Source organism: Athalia rosae, chromosome 3 (genome assembly GCF_917208135.1).
Source record: "Athalia rosae chromosome 3, iyAthRosa1.1, whole genome shotgun sequence".
NCBI classification, from domain to species: domain Eukaryota; kingdom Metazoa; phylum Arthropoda; class Insecta; order Hymenoptera; family Athaliidae; genus Athalia; species Athalia rosae.
Window position 1 is genome coordinate 1359515 of NC_064028.1, and position 12617 is coordinate 1372131.

The window sequence follows — 12617 nt, forward strand, 5'->3', positions numbered from 1 at the left end:
ACTCGATTATACATGGTATGTATGTGTATACGATGGTGTGCGTACACATGTATGCCTCATAGTGTAAATAGACGTCGTATAAAAATCGTAGTAAACCATACGCGGATTACAATCGACTTCTATAACCGCGTATGACATACGCTTACGCCATGTAACGGGTGCAAATATTATTTCGAATTTTTTTCCTTCATCACGTCGCGTTGATCCGTTCCGTTCGAGTTTCCCCGCTGTATCGTATACGTCGAATACCTGTACACTCGTGAATGCAAACGCGATATTCTCATCTCCACCATATTTTTTACCGTTTATCTCGCTGCCGCGCTATTATAGTATAGGTATATACACACAATATTCGTATGTATAACCGCGAAAGCTAGTCGCCAGCTCCGCGATCGTGGCAAAAGTGACGTCATCGAACCAAGTGGCGTTTTTTTTAATTTTTTTATTCGATTTTTTTATTATTTTTTTTTTTCCCCTCTCTCAACGCACCGCCCCGCGAAGTTCACCGGGGTAAAAAAAGAGCCGGTCTCGCGGTACCGTGGTTTATAGTTTCCTTTTTACGTATAAAAATTTTTCTTTTACCTTTTCTCCTTCTTCTTCGCTACTTTTTCACATATACATACCTTGTACGCCGTTCTTCCTTCTTTCCGCGATCCGAAACCCGATTTAATCTACGAGCTGTCAAATAACGTTAAATCTCTTTACTCGACATACGTATAATGCGGCTGATATACATATCTGTAAGTAATCGTAGGTATATACGATTCGAACGTACACATTGTGAACGTGTGCGTAGGTGTGGGTTTTAGGTACAGGGTTGTGTACAGGTATATCGGTTGGATCGTAAATGATCGTATAACGATGATCAGGAGGTCTCGTAGCTATTTAGCCGCGAGGCGGATCGAGGCCCCGATTCAAAATGTCCGCCACGCCGCGCCGTGCGCTTACGTTCCCAACGATCGCGCGATATAATAATATTCGTTCGCGCAGAAATTATAGATTACAGTCGTTATACAATCACGCGATCATATATATCCGCAGGTATACTGGTATTTAAGTATGTGCAATATGTACCCATGTGTAATACAACAAAGTTGCACGTTATCGTTTATAAGTTCCCGATGCAATGTAACAGCTGAAAATATATACACATAGCACAGCGGCGAGAGCCGAAAAAAAAAAATAATAACGTCCTAGATCGCGATTAAATATGGGAAATATACGTGAATAAAAATGCGGTATATAATTTATTCGTACATGTGTATGTATATGAGTGTGACCATATGATGCAGAGCGCAGCTCGCATTTGCCTTTCTCTATGTAATACATTGTAGAAAATTTTGAGTACGTCATGCAAATAATAATGATAATAACAATCGCGAAATTTAGGGCGGGATATAGGGACATATGCCCCGCATATATAGGTATATGAGGTGTGTATACATATTGCCCGGTAGCGTCGCTGCGGTGGAGATAATACGACTGCTGCATATGTATGTACGTACGTACGTACGTACACGTCGGACGTGTATACCTACACGTATATTTACAACGTTGTGCACCGGGAAATTAATTAAGGCCGTATATAGCTGGTTTTTATCTCTGCAGCTTCCCTCCCCCTTCGCCCTCGTTCCTCCGCCAGTTTGTGGAAACGAGTAGCGCGGAGTAAAAACGTATGTATATACCGGTCACTCGCGCTCCCGCGCGGTTCGCTCTGCGGACAACTAGAATCATAAACTTCGTCGCTGAGTCATGTTTCCCCGAATTAGTTTGCCGCCATTTTATATGTTTCACACACACGTCGGTATGTACATATGCATCGTGTGTACGTAAATGTGCGCAAGTGTATCATATTCTGTAGAAACGTTACCACATACGTAAAATGCCGGACGCCAGAACCCGCGCGTCAGCGAGAGATGGGTTGGAAAATTTTTGGCCATTTTTGAATCCTCCGATACGCGAAATTTTTTTTTTTTCTCATATAATAAGGATTGCGCAGCCATCTTTACATTTTTATTCAAAACTGTGTTGTACCTATACGGCAGAAAACAAAAAGAGATTCCAGTTTCATATTTCTCACGAATAGGTACATTGGAATTAGGAAGTTCCTCATTTCGGTACATGTGTGATATACGTCATGGTTTTCGTGAAATAAGAAAGAAAAATGTACACTCGATTCGTACATATGTACAACCGCGGTGTATACGTAGTTATGTAGCTATTATATGTAATGAAAACATTAGCCGGGCCGCGCCAATCGCGATATTGCAATTTGCACTTTTACTGTAACCGATCCACGTGCACGATGCAGCTACACAGGCGACGACGCTTATGCATTCGATGGAACACACGCCGCAACTGTATCTACGGGGTGTCGCGTAACTCCGAGAAGATAATCTCGCATTGAAAAATCATTGAAATATTTCACGCGTCACCTACATCGCTTACAACAAAGTATCCACTGCACCGTTATCTCCTTCGTTCCTCTCGATTTCGTACGCTCCTCTATGTGTAAACATCACCTATAGCGTAATTATTCTCGCTCTGTTCTCGAAATTTCTGTCAGTCAGTCAGAAGTTATCGGACCGTGTAGGTGGTTTTGGCGTGGCGGATTATACATACGCTCATTCGATGTATGAGGTACGTAACATCGCGTACGCTCTAATTTTCGTGTTTGGAAAGTAACGAAGCATCCGATGTACCCAAACATGTCCTTGGAACGTTCGACCGAACTTGAATCTCAAATCTCGATATTCTCACATAAATCGTCGAGTGAAATGCGATTCAAAGGACGCGTCGAATTCACGTGAATTTTTTTTTCAAAAAATTTGCCAACGACATCCGTTGAAATTTTCCAAACAATCCGATCCGCGATCCTCTCGAACGGGACACCCCGTACGTGGCTCGGTGTACCTATGCCAGTATAAAGAATCTTCAACCGTTACCACAGCTGCTGCTGTTGCCGCTGCTGGGCTGTGCAAGCGGTAAAAAAATTTGCACGAGCTGTTGCGCTGCACCAACACATATATGTCGGTGTAGTACATAGAGATATATCTACGTACAGATACGTTTACGTATCGGTATATATGTATAACGCGCCGCGGTGCTGCAGGGATCGAGTAAAGGTCGAGGACGTTTGGCATGCCTTTCAATTGAACGCTATATCGCGTTCGCTAATTATTTTCCATCACGCGAATTATTATTATGGATTCTAAGTGTTGTATGTATACACGTATATATACCTACATATGTGTGTTACGTGCACCGCCCGGAGTCGTGTATATTATACACGAGATACGTGAGCTCGATTTTTACGTACATTCATGCGAATGTGTTGCAACGTATCGCAGATAATCCAAGTTTTCTATGAATAGGAAACTAGAGAATTCGATTAGACGGAAATGAAGAAAATAGAGGAAGGTATAACGAAGAATGAGAATGAGAAATAAAACGAGCGCGGTTTCGTACCCGAGATACGCGAGAACTCCGGTTAGGATATCAGCTGCCGCGCTGACTCTGCGCGGCCGCTACTTCCCCGTGTTGCCTGATAAGGCTTCGTCGCATAAAAAATCATAAGTCGGTGTGGGTGGGGTACACGACCACACAATTACTCGAGCACGTAACCTCACCTATACAGATGCGGATACCGCGCGTGAAACTCTGGAGAGAAAACACAAAAAGGAACGGATAATCAAAATTTTTTGAAAAAAGAATGCAAAATTTCAACGAAATCCCGCGGTACGCGGGGAGAAGAGCGGCGCGTTTCGGCTGACGCGTAACAACGATCGAGCATACGCGAACGGAGTGTAAAATTTCAGAAACGCGTGTGCGGATTAATTCAGTTTTGACCTCGAGTGCGTTACGCGGTTCGCGTCGGTCGTGTCGTCGTCGTCGTCGCCGTGCACGAATATATGCGTGTGCGCGCTGCTGAGGTCGGCTGCTGGAAATATTCGATTTCGTACGTGCCGCGTGGCAAAGATGGCCGCGCGTCGCTCGAGCCCCCCCGAGAAAATGGCGGTTCGGTGCACGCACACGTTCGCCAAAAAATATTCCATCCACCGACTCGGGGGGGGAACGGAGGCAGGGAGCGACGCGGACTCTCGAGCTGCTCGAAGTTTCGCCAACTCCGCCCGACGAGCTGTGAGATCGCATTATATATTGTAACGTTATATTGTCCTGCGCGTGTGTAAAATGCAGATAAAGATAAAAACAATTAGATTGAGCGTTCGTTGCAAATTTTTAGCGCGCGCGCGGTACATGGAGATGCACGAGGTATCCGCGCATCGCGTGTACCGCGATTTTTTTTTTTTTGTTCAATTCCTTTTCGAGTACATATGCGTTCGTAAGTAGGTATGTGATACACGAGTATATATGATATTCGTTCTCTGGTTTGTTCTACGGTATACACCGCGTGCGGATGTGGTAATAACGAGTTATACGACCGCCGCACGTCGGGCACATAAGTCGATGGCTAATGGGCGTATTATATTCTATGCAATAATTTCTATACAACGTATATCACATATGCGTACGTATGTATATACGCTGCAGTATAGTATACCTATACGATAATGATATAATTTTTGGAACGCCTTTTTTTCCCTCATTTTCATTAATAAATTTTCCTATTCGCCAGTAATGTACACGTCGGGTGTACAATTCCGATGGAACGTCGTGACTATACGTTACCTTGTGTGTCTCTCTGTAATAATACATAAGTATCCGCGACGATGATAATCGTATATTAACGCGGGCGTATATAACGTAATATAAAATATTACTTTTACTCTCAAACGGTGGAGATAATGTATATGTAATATACAACTTGAACAACGCGGCGAGTTTTGTTACGAAAGTAAGCGGTGTGTTGCATGGAGCGTTCGGTATTAGAAAGTATACTGGAGAGGTTATATAGCTCACGGTACATAGATTTGTACGTAGCATCGAATATAAGCCGCGGCGAGCGAGAGAACGTCGATATTTTTTTTTGTTTTTTTCTTTTATCTCCGTACGTTACGAACGTCGAGATTTTTCGATGTGCCAATAAAAAATAATATATCATGTAAAATAATTATTTCTATTATCGCTGGATAACATGTGTGTATATTGCATTTTGAAAAAAAAAAAATTCACCCGAATATGTTCGTGAATTTTGATTAATATATTCGTGCAACATATGTAATTGTATACCTTAAATCCTACATATTGGATTAAATTTTGCGAAAAAAAAAAATTATCTAAGAAATTTTTATCCACGTCTATATTTTTGTATTCTTGAATTTTATTTTCTCTTTTTTTTTTTTTTGTGTCTGAAGTTGGCCATAACCCACTGCAGTGTAATTCCATGATCCCAGAGCCCTTTTTTAAATCTGACAGCTAAGGGAACACAGTTTTCACTGCTGAGTCTGGCCCCGAAAAAAGTCACAGCTGCAGGTTCTAAAAAAAACTCCATTTTTCGTCTCCGATTTTTGCGCACCATAATTATTCGACGTGTATATAACGATGAAAAAAAAAAAACATGTTCTTTCGTTTAAATGTTCATTCTTCGTTTCAATCTTTTGTCATTCAATTGATTCAATGTGCAGGAGGAGGACGCGCCCGATAATATATATATATATATCGTGGGAAGAATTGTCAATGTGTCGATAGGAGAGAGAAAAAGACTGACTGCTGAATGCGGAGCCAAGCCAGTTTCTCACCCCCACTGACCCAGCGACGAGATATATTGCAGCTGCAGGTGTAAGTCGAGAACGATAATTTTTTCATATCAATGATATTTCAATAATTCCTCGAATCGAAATTCTTCTCCTTTCTTCTTCTTACTACTATTTTTTCATCGCGATTGTGTCGGTTGATCGTTTCGCATACGGCTCGATCACGACGACGCTGGCTGTTGCGTGCGACCAGTAAAATGCTAGATCATACACTAGTCTGACTAGAGAGACCGCTAGCCACGGCCCGGTCACGTGATTACAATTGCGTCACAGTTGCCCCACACCACAAGCTCGAGAGCCGCCATCTTTACCCAGTAAAAGATGCGTGCGTGTGCGTGCGTGTGTATTGAGGAAAAATAGCGATCCTCCGATCGAAGAAGGAGAAATTGAAAAAATAGAAAATTGTAGAAACGCGCGGCGATAGTCCGAAAAAAGAATTCATCGAAACTCGGTACGTTTACAGGCGAATAAAAATCAATCGGACCGTCGAAATTCTCGATCGCATATCTGAGAAGGTAATCGCGGGTATTAGGTACGTGTGATGTGAAATACAACGTTGTTGCGACAGGCGTCTCGAATTACACTGAAATTAGGCCACGCGGTGAGCTGCACGATACGAATTTCCGACATTTAGAATCCACGGTGTACGTAAAGTGCGGATCATTATATTCTCTTCGGCACACAGCGCGACGATTATTTCCGCCTTCGAATTTTCTCGCTTTCCTCCTTTTTAGATATAACATAATGATCACGGAATACCCGCACGTGTATGTTGAAGTTATTTGGGTCAAAATCGAACGAAAGAAACGTACGGAAGATAGAGTCGTAGGAAAAAGAAATTTTGTCGAATCATAATGGAAAAATATCTATCGGATAAAAAGTCAACTGGCGGAGCGATCGACCGCAGGGGGGAAGAAAAAAAAAAAAAACTAGTCGGTATAATCGGTGTGACCCAGTTGAAATTCAAGATGGCGTCAAGTTGAGATGTGAACAATGCGGAAGTACCGTTGAGAAGTATTCTTCTCCTCTTGGTTCCACCCGCGGCACACGGTGGTTTTTTTTCTTCGATTTTTTGTCCTCTTTTTTTTTTTATTTTACTTTACTCGACTTTGTTTCTCGATACTCCGATCTCCGGAATACCGTATGCGTGAATATTTTCTCGATAAAACCGCGGATATTATTCTTCATTGATGATTGCATCGACATATAGCGTGTGAAATCGCACTTTCGTGACAAACGTTGTTATACCGTATAGCAGCAGTAGAAAATAGTTTATCCCATTATCACAGAATCGTGTAATCGCGTAACTTGTTCTTTCGTTTATTCTTCCGAAATTTGGTTTAAGTTGAGCATCAGGCGATCACCGTTTCGTGTCTAAAACACAGGTAAAACTATTTTACTTTTATTCTTTCTCTTCGTATCGATGCGTAGCTGCGTCGTCTTCGTCTTCCTCCGAAGTTCGTACAGTTCGGTCGAAGAAAGAAATGATATTGCAGAAGCGCGCGTAGTAGTCCGGTGATAAGTTAGACGGTAAAAAGACGTTTCGAATTCGGCGGACAAAACTTTTCATTTATTTTCTGAACTTGACTCGAGTTGTTCGGGGGCCTCCGGGGTAACGGAGTACCGACCCCCTGGGCGAGCAGCGGCGAACGAGGATGTGGTCGCCCGCGTAGCCGACGTCGCACTCCGTTCGACCCCCACCTACGGGGGAAAATTTCTATCCCTGCGCACTCGCGCACAATATCGCACTCTCATTGGTCCACCACCACTGCTCTTCACTTTCCGGTTGGCTCACCCGCGGTCACATGATTTCCCGCAACGAATATAATGCCCACGACGTCCGAACGGCGACTGTCCGTACCACGCGCCGAATACGCGCTACTTATGCCTCCGCTTTTACGACTCCTCCGACTCCCGACGGACTTTGGGACCTCTCCGGCCATCGGGAACTCCGAAGAAGGGAGGGAAAATTTTTCTACCGGGTAGGGGAACCGACTCCTCACTCTGCTACCTGCGGTGTGTCTCTCCTCCATATTTTGCGCACGACGACGGAGAGAAAGGAAAAGCCGCTTTTCCCTTCTTTGTTTTTTTCTTTTTTTTTTCTCTTTTATCAAAGTTCTTCCGCGAAGATGGAACGAGTCGCGCGCGGCACTGTAGGTTACGAGAGGGAAGTCTGTCTCTCCGGGCAGGTGCGAGCAGTTCGAACTTCGGCGAGCAAGTGCCGCGAGGTTCTTCCGAATCGTGGAGGGTTCCACCGACGCAGGGCTCTCCTAGCTAACCGCCAATGGGATCGCGGCGATCGACAAAACGCCCCCCCCCCCTCCCTCCCTCCCCCACCACTCGCGACTCTTCCTCGTCCTCAGTTTCCTTCCCCTACCCGGAGGCTCCCGCCCTTCGACGTTCCCTTTTTTCTTCATTTTTTTTCTCCACCGGTGACCCCGGAATCCAACCCCTCCCACTTCGCTCGCCATACGTACGAATTTTCCTATTAGCCCTCTCTCCCTCTCCCTCTCCCTCTCCCTCCCCCCACCCCCCCCCTCGATCCACCCACACACGTCGCGCACGAGGCGCACACCGACGTTTAGTATAGCAGTCCGTGTGCTTTGTAAGAGGGAGCGACGTCGACGAGGCGAGGATTCGCGCGCGCGCGCGCGCGCACTGGCGACCACGTAATACGAAATACCATAAGAACGAGCGGCCAACCTCTGACCTATTTTTCTATCGATTTCCCATTCGAAACTAGGACGGCAAAATGGCCGCTGCAATTTCCGCCACTCCCCATGAACCCGCGCGCACCTCGATTTCGTAATCATCCATTAAAACGCCCAGCGGCAGCCTCGTCGTCAGAATTCAGCGTCGCGTCGACCGTCGACGCCACTCTGCGTTACATGCCCCGTACGCCGCTCCGTAACGTAATCTATCGGCTCTATGAGGCCGAGGGCACGCCGGCGACCCGGTTGCACCGTCGTTGTTAAAAGCTTCTCCTGGGCTCGGCTCTGCAGCGCGTGACACGCATACGGCCACACATATGTTATCGCGTTTGTAATCGCACGTGCGTTACGTGTGTAGGTGCGTACATAGGTATATCACGTATATGTATACCTAAACGGTGTACACGTGGTACGGCAACGCCTCGAGAGCCAACCAATCCCTTTGATAGATTGTAACAGTTCATACGTGCCACATGTAGATTGCGAGACATTGTACTTTTCGTCCGAGTTTTCAACGCGTGCAATAAATGTATAACGTCGAAATGCGACCGTCTTTGCCAGATCTAGGATAGAATAAACAGAGAGAAAAAAATCTGTTCGCATCGTCAATTTTTTCTTCAGCAAGAAAAGAACAAAGATCATCGTCTTTCGAGATCGCTGTAACGCGCCTGATTCGTGATTAAATTCGAAACGGCTGGCTTTCTCAGAGGAAAAAAGAAGAAGTAGAAGAAGATAAGGCGAGGAAGGAGCTTCGGAGATTAGAGAGAAAAAGCTAGGGAGGATAAGAAAAAAATAGTTTCCGCGAGGGGAGGAGCCAGCCGGAACGTAGAGAAGCGCGTCCTATTTTAGCGTTCGGTATATTCCGAGAGAATTCCCGATCCCTCACGAAGCGATTAGGCAGCAAAGTAGGTCGTTCCGAGCCGCACGTGTCGTCCTTGACTCACATAACGTCCGGTGCAGCGCATGCGCTGCCCGCGCTGCCGCATTGCCGGTCTCCACGGTTCTTTGTTCTTCGTCGAGAGTGTGTGAAGACACGCGAGGGGATGTGTATGAACGTGTGTACCCACGATGTACCCGCTCTCCCGGCTCTTTCACACGCACGACGAAAAATGGGAAAAAATTAAAGCATACGCGCGTAGGTACCGCGTACTCGCTCGTCGTGGATTCCACGAATATTCCGGGGATTCTTTTCGTATCCACCATCTCGATCATTCGATTATCGATTGATTTTTTTTAATCGAATTATTTTATCATGTTCTTATTTATAGGGGTAATTATATTCGTTTCATATTTCCGACGAATCGTTTCGCGTTCTGTTCTCAGGTATTTTTTATTTTTACTCTTCTCTTTTCGCGTTTTCGCGCGCGTTTATTTTTTCAATACGTGTATCGTATGTACCTGCATACGCATGTGTAGTATAGGTATATCATATGTTCACCTTTGCGTATACGTATGTACAGTTGTTTAAATATTTATCGTTCGCGCAGCAGACGTTTCCACGAATGGGAAAAAAAGTAGGAATTGAAAAGGAAAGCGAAAAATATATATAGATTTCAATAAAATTAAAACGACTCGCCCTCTGTCGGCGCTTTTTTTCTCCCTATCTTCGTGATTCGACTTTGAAAAAATAATCGGATATGCAACGAGCGCAACAATTTCGTGGATTCACCGTAGACGCGAGCAGGTATTACGGAGAATGTAGATTTTGGTACGTTTCTCACGCGACACGCGGTCACCCGAAACCTAGTCCCATTGTACGCGCTGCAACTAGACCTACATAGAAGCACCATTACAATGTTCTTTGTTAACACCGCGTATAGCGCGTAGCGCGACCAGTCGCGTTTCATTGGCGTAGATTGCCATTAAATTATTTTTTCTAAAATTTATCAACGAAATAAATAAACAAATTAAATAAATAGCGTCGAAAAATGGAATAAAAAAGCTATGCATCCAGTTGGGCAAAAAAAAAAAAACGTAATTTTAGCTGTCCCTGTATACGTAACCGCACGACTGAATTTATTTGAAAAAAAAAAAATAAAATAAATTTGGCCGAGGAATATTGGAGAAGAGGAAAAAAAAAAAAAAAATGGAAATGTAAACGTTTGGAAAATCTGATAAATTCGAAGCCCTTTCATCCCGAGTAATAAATTGTCTTTTCATTTCAGATTCCAGTGGCGTATCATACGGATGATAAAAAATTCAGGCAGCGGTGGAGCTCGCGGCAAACAGCAGCAGCGTCAAAGTATTGATCGCGGGCACCGGAAGACCGAGTGACAGACGCCAATGCGGGCTATTTAAACGTCAATTGGGTCAGCCTAGAGTCGGTGAGTTCGTTGAGCAACGCGCTTCTCTCTGCATTTCGTATATAAGTCATATCGTACACAGGCGGAGATATGTGTAATTATTTATACATATGTACACATCGCATCGCGCCGAGTCGCCCTGACACCAAATTATAATACGTAACGTATACGGTGTATACGGTACAGATGTATAGGTACACCTATAGGGCGGGGGGTCACTCGCCGCGTCTGTTTTAATAGATAAAAAAATTCGAGGAAACAGCGAGAGGTGAAATATTCTCATTTTTCCCTGTTATCTATTTCATGTTATTCCTTTTTCGCGGCTCGATTACAAATCCGTGTGATCGTTGGACCCGGAACTATACCGTAATGCAAACTGATGCGGTGGGATATAAATAGTTTGAGATTGTTTTTTTTTTTTTTTTTATTGAAATTACTAGACCAAAAAAATGTGTGAGCAGTCAATCATCGCTGTCTATAGTACGAGAGAGAGAGAGAAATAGAAAAATCGACGAAAAAAAGAACAGAAGAATACGACGATATTGAATTATTCATAAACCCGCGCCGTAACCTTTCGAAAACTGAAGTTTATAATTTCGTAATTAAGTTGAAGTAGATAACTATATGTATATTATTATATATAAATGGATGTACCAATGTATGGTGACGGTGATAAAAAGTACTTGAATTAATTTTTTCGAATAAATTTAAGGAAGGTCGTAGTTAATTCAGCGCGTTCGATACAAAGAGGAACTAAAATTTGAGAAAAAATAATTAAATGGCCGCGGTAGAACAATTGACGCGGGGGTGAAATCGAGTCAATTAATTATTCGATTATTTTCAGAACGCGGAATCTATACCGCAGCTGTGTGGAGAGTCCGGAGAGGAACAAAAAGGAAACAAAAGCAAAGGGAACGAAATCGAGAGAAAAAAGGAGGGCACAAAATGGTGAGTAGGTATAATTCACATTCGAGTTTACTGTACCGGAAAGTTGATTAGGTTTGTTACATACCGATTCGCGCGTTGCGACCACCGTACGCTCTATAATTCTTTCGTTTCTCGATATCTGAAGGAATTAATATTTTTTCATATCTTCCGATTTCCTTTTTTGGTTTTTTTTTTTTTTTTTTCATTAAATCTCAATCGCTACCAGAGTGGGTCGAATCTTTGACCATTCGAACATGTAGGCGCAGCCCGCGCTATAACTTTCTACAGGAAACAAGTTAATAACGGCTCATATATATAATACTCGTAGGTTCATATGCCGCAAGAATATCATTCTTTCCTCGTTTCGCTTCTCTTTCGATAGTTTTCGAACGTTGGCCGCACTTCGACTTCGAAGTTAACGCGGACGCGGCTCGGGCGTATTATAGGTATACGGTTGTGTAGTAGCGTGCGCAGGAAACTACGCAATCAAAGTGTGGTTCCCTACTTCCGGTGGTGGTCGAACGCGCTCGCGTCGACTTTTACCACAGTGTAGATACCTACGTTATAAAATACAATGCAACTTGGTGTAACCGTACGCAACCCGCGGTTGATACGACCGAAGACCTGGCCGCCAATAAAGCTCAAGCGATTGTCGCGCATAATGAGGAATAAAATAGCTATCGGACGATTTATAATTACACCTTTTTTATCCGCTGCATTTTTCGTTCTTTTTTTTTTATCCTCGAATCCGTTCAACATGTATCCGTAGGTATCACGCGCGTACGTGGATATATATGCGGTGTAATTATTTTTATCATTCTGGGTATTAATCAAAATATTTTTTAATTATTCAGATCTCATATATACGATACGGTATGTAATGGAAGAATAATACAAACGCTAAAGGTTATGTTTATATTATTTTATACTACATTATTTTATATCCATAGCGTTATTAGTAA

The 12617-nt window shown here is 43.6% G+C and overlaps 1 protein-coding gene and 1 long non-coding RNA gene across 8 annotated transcripts in view; one reads left to right on the forward strand and one right to left on the reverse strand.

The window, feature by feature from the left end:
* The window catches only part of LOC112694887 (UDP-N-acetylglucosamine--peptide N-acetylglucosaminyltransferase 110 kDa subunit), a 57622-nt gene extending 45946 nt beyond the window's left edge, over nucleotides 1-11676 (forward strand). For 6 of the 7 annotated variants that reach the window (XM_048652815.1, XM_048652813.1, XM_048652814.1 and 3 more), the window contains 3 exons: nucleotides 5586-5739; nucleotides 10591-10749; nucleotides 11573-11676. The gene's annotated coding sequence lies outside the window, so the exon portion shown is untranslated. The remainder of the gene's footprint in view (nucleotides 1-5585; nucleotides 5740-10590; nucleotides 10750-11572) is intronic. The other variant, XM_048652811.1, reaches the window with a different exon arrangement.
* Nucleotides 478-6135, reverse strand: LOC125500321. Its single transcript, XR_007277640.1, has 2 exons — nucleotides 3243-6135; nucleotides 478-1724 (listed from the first exon to the last, which is right to left on the reverse strand). It is a non-coding gene; the product is annotated as an uncharacterized LOC125500321 (long non-coding RNA).
* Nucleotides 11677-12617: the final 941 nt, after the last annotated feature.